The following is a 5,000-nucleotide window of genomic DNA, read 5'->3' as shown; positions in this document are numbered from 1 at the left end:
ACCTAACCTACCTAACCTAACCTAACCTAGCTTTTTTTGGCTACCTAACCTAACCTTACCTATAAATATAGGTTAGGTTAGGTTAGGTAGGGTTGGTTAGGTTCGGTCATATATCTACGTTAATTTTAACTCCAATAAAAAAAAATTGACCTCATACATAGAGAAAAGGGTTGCTTTATCATTTCATAAGAAAAAAATTATAGTAAATATATTAATTCAGGAAAACTTGGCTTATTAGGCAAATCGGGCCTTGAATAGTAGGCTGAGAAGTGAGTTCTGGCTACTAGGTACGACATATATATATATATATATATATATATATATATATATATATATATATATATATATATATATATATATATATATATATATATATATGTGTGTGTGTGTCGTACCTAGTAGCCAGAACTCACTTCTCAGCCTACTATGCAAGGCCCGATTTGCCTAATAAGCCAAGTTTTCCTGAAATAATATATTTTCTCTAATTTTTTTCTTATGAAATGATAAAGCTTCCCATTTCATTATGTATGACGTCAATTTTTTTTTATTGGAGTTAAAATTAACGTAGATATATGACCTAACCTAACCAACCCTACCTAACCTATCTTTATAGGTTAGGTTAGGTTAGGTAGCCGAAAAAGTTAGGTTAGGTTAAGTTAGGTTAGGTAGGTTAGGTAGACGAAAAACAAATAATTCATGAAAACTTGGCTTATTAGGCAAATCGGGCCTTGCATATTAGGCTGAGAAGTGCGTTCTGGCTACTAGGTACGACATATATATATATATTAATATATAATATATAATATAGCATATATATATATATATATATATATATTATATATTAAACCTAGAAGGGGTACCACCTCTGGTGCAAGTGTAGGGACCCATAGCCTCGGAGAAGAAAATAAAGAGTACTCAGAGAAGACCTTGTGGATCCTCACTGAACACTTTGATATTTTCTTCTCCTACCACCCCTATTCTTTTGTTAAGTGTGCCTTTTGTTAAGTGTCTTTTGTTTAATCAGCCCGGCAGATGTTGTGTCCATCATACACTCTCTAAAAACCAAGGCAGGGAACACCAGTGAAATTCCGTCCATTGTGTACAAGAGAGCCTCCCATGCCCTTGCCCCACCCATAGCACTACTGTTCAACAAATCTATAGAGTGTCACACCTTCCCTGATATCCTCAAAAAAGCAAGAGTAACGCCAGTCCATAAAGGAGGCAATCCGGCGGACATAAACAATTATAGACCAATATCAAATCTACCCATTCTATCAAAAATATTTGAAAAAATTATTTACAAACAGCTCTATTCCTACCTCGTAAAATTCGACATACTCAGCCCCTGCCAGTTTGGCTTCCGGTCCCAAAAGAGTACCAATGATGCAATCATTAGTCTCCTTGACATTATCTACTCAGCCCTTGACAAAAATGAGTTTCCGATTGGACTCTTCATTGACCTAAGAAAAGCCTTTGATACTGTTAATCACAACTACCTCTTATTTAAACTCCAGCATTATGGAATCCGAGGCCTTGCCCTTGACTACATCCGATCCTATCTTAGTGACAGACACCAATATGTAACCATCAATGATACAACTTCTTCCACTCTACCAATTACCGTTGGAGTGCCACAGGGCAGCATCTTAGGACCTCTTCTATTTCTTATATATATAAACGATCTGCCTAATGTCTCTAATATTCTCAAACCTATATTGTTTGCTGACGATACTACCCTTATCTACTCAAACCTCAACCCACATACACTAAATAATGTTGTGAATAATGAATTAAAAAAAGTCCACTTATGGATGTCAACGAACAAACTAACATTAAACATCGAAAAGACTTACTACATCTTATTTGGAAGCAAATCATCAAATGCAATTCAGCTACAGATAGACAACATTAACATCAGTAATAAAAATGATGGCAAGTTTCTTGGCCTATTCCTAGACAAGAGACTCAACTTCAGCACCCACATTCAACACATAACTAAGAAAGTCTCTAAGACAGTTGGTATACTCTCCAAAATCAGATATTATGTTCCTAACTCTGCTCTCCTCTCACTATATTATGCACTAATCTACCCCTATCTTAATTATGGTATCTGTGCATGGGGGTCTACCACTGCAAACCACCTTAAGCCCATCATCACACAGCAAAAATCTGCTATCAGAATAATAACTAACTCTGCATTCAGACAACACTCAGCTCCCTTGTTTAAATCTCTAAACTTGCTAAATATTAACTCCCTCCACACATTCTCTTGTGTCAACTACATTTACAAAACCCTGTTCTTAAATGCAAACCATGCTCTGAAACTCTCCCTGGACAGATGTAATAGGACCCATTATCACCACACCAGAAATAAATATCTCTTTGATATCCCCAGGGTCAAACTTAATCTGTGTAAACACTCTATGCAAATTAAGGGACCTAGTCTATGGAACTCACTCCCTAGTGAATTGAAAAACTGTAAAACTTTTGCCTTATTTAAAAGCAAAACCAAAAAGTACCTAACTTCATCTATTTAGTTTCCTACACTGAGCTTTAAATTTGCTCTGTACCTAGTGGTACCCAATCTCCTAATTTTTATGTAATATCAAACAACCTTATCATTGTGTTCATTGCTGTCTTCTTTTATGTGCTAGCCATATGCTGTATTGTGACTACCAATTTTTGTCAACTACCATTCAAGCTGTCATTGCAATCAATCTTATATTGTTTCTGCTGTATTGTGCCTACCAATTTGTTGTCAACTACCATTTTAAGCTGTCATTGCAATCAATCATAGCTACCTATGTGCTTTAATATACTGTACCTATAATTTTCTCTCATCTATTTTTTTTTTCATTCCATGTAATCTGTTATCATTTTTTTGTCTATAAATTTTGCAAGTATTTACCTCCTTAAAATTTTCTTAGATTAAGGACCTGCCCGAAACGCTGCGCGTGCTAGTGGCTTTACAAGACTGTAATTACCATAATTGTATCCTCACATTCCTTATGTACATTCTTGTATATGCATAAAAATAAATAAATGTGTATATTTATCTAATTTTATTTGAAAATGTCATTACACAAAAAAAAGTTACAATATTGATTACATGCAGGGTACAAGGCTGCTTGTCACAAGTTGAACAGCTCCTCCAGCTCCTCAGATGGCGGGCAGGAACCGTGGATGCAGTGAGCATTTCCTCTCTGGATTGCCACACTAAGGCGCTGAAAAAGAAAACTGGCAGCTATAGGGTCTCTAGTTGTTTCGATTAGCTTAGACCCCAACTCCTTCAAAAAGCTAGCAGCACTTTTACCCCAGGCACCAAGTGTCTCTGAGACAATGGGGACAAAATTGTAGTGGTGCTCAAGGTCTCTGTATTTACGTGATTTGGCCGCTTCCCGGTGATTGGCAGCTCCTCCTGCTTGTGTAGCACTGAAGTCAACATAGGTATTGGCTAAAGTTGAAACGCAAGTGTAGTCCCACACCAACTGTTTACCATTCTTCCAGGGGTTCACCGTAATTCCGTCTGGGAGACCGACAGGCTCATCAGAGTTGCGGGACATTAGGTAACGGGGCTCTCTCTCTGCTGGACAACCGGCTGTGGTAAGGCTTCTCTTAATAATGTCATTAACCTCGCCGTGTCTTGCATGCCATCCTCCCGTCCTTTGGCAAAGAAGGCCACGCCGTCCATATCTGTCGGCCTCTGCCTCGCCGCAAATACACCTGTATTCGGTGTGGATTGGGGCAGCTAGGCGGAGAGCCACGGCAATTCGGAGGGCCTGCGGTGTGAGACGGGTGCCGGTTGCTGACATTGGGGTTCCTAATAGGAAATCACCTGCATGGGGAGCTGCTACAGCTCTAAGTCGGGCAGTGTCATGTGGTGTTGTCGCAGCTTCTAGCAAAGTTGCAGCTTCTTGGTCGGCAATGGGGCGATCCCAGCTGGATTGCTTATGGGCTTCAGAAGGCGGTGGTTGGGGTGCTGGTCCTGCGAGAGAGACCCATTTGGTTGTGCAGTCTGTGAAGCTGGGATCATGTACCCCAGCCTGTTGAACTAGGTGCTCAGGTAGGATTTCCTTCACCAAGTTGTCAGACCCCACTGAAGATGACAGGAACGCTGGTACAGCAATTTGTGTTGCTGTGCGCACGCCAAGGCCCCCGAGTCTGACAGGAAGGGAGGCCTGTTTCCACTGTGAGTCGCTGAGGGAAAGATTGAGGGCTTTTTCTAGTGTTGACTTCAGCAAGCTGTCATACTCTTCTAATTTAATATTGTTGAAAGATGGCGAACATCTTAGAAAGTAGGTCAGCCTGGGGAGGGACAAGCATCTGGTGAGGAGGTAAAGTGCATCATGAGCATCGATGTCTTCAATCCTCTCGTTCATCCTCTTCAGGTCAGTGATCTTCTTACCGAGGACCCCGTCGATGGTATTCCTTCCAAGAGGAGCACCTAGGAGTGTGCTGTCCTCAGGGTTGGTTGTATGAATGTCAGGCAAAACAACCTTTATTTGCTCTATTATGTGCTGGTTGGTGGAGGTTATTTCGCACTTGGAAGGGTTCAGGGTGAGGCCTAGGCTTGCTCCTTGCTCCTGGATTATTCTTATGTCGTCCAAGAGTGAGGCTGGGGAGCCGGCTAGAGTACCATCATCCAAAAACCAAATGTTGAGCTCACTGGACAGGTTATCGGTGACTTCCTTGATAACTAGGCAGAACAGAAAAGGAGCAGGGGGGTCACCTTGTTGGACACCTTCTTGTGATTCAATTTCATGTTCCCCAAAAAGCAGAGTTAGATTCTTGCTGTAGCATGAGTTTACAAACGGGTAGAGGGAAGGAAAAAGGCGATGAACTGCACTGAGTACTGCATCCCTTCTAACCAGATTGAAAGCATTTTTGAAGTCCAGCTTTATCAGGGCTTTTTCATTCGTAATGTTGGCAATGTAGGCTCTAGCTGCATGAGCCGCTGCCTCACACCCTTGGGGAATGCCAAACCCAAGCTGTTTTGGCTT

The sequence above is a fragment of the Procambarus clarkii genome, chromosome 42 (assembly GCF_040958095.1).
Source record: "Procambarus clarkii isolate CNS0578487 chromosome 42, FALCON_Pclarkii_2.0, whole genome shotgun sequence".
Taxonomy (NCBI): domain Eukaryota; kingdom Metazoa; phylum Arthropoda; class Malacostraca; order Decapoda; family Cambaridae; genus Procambarus; species Procambarus clarkii.
This window is presented reverse-complemented; position numbering follows the sequence as displayed.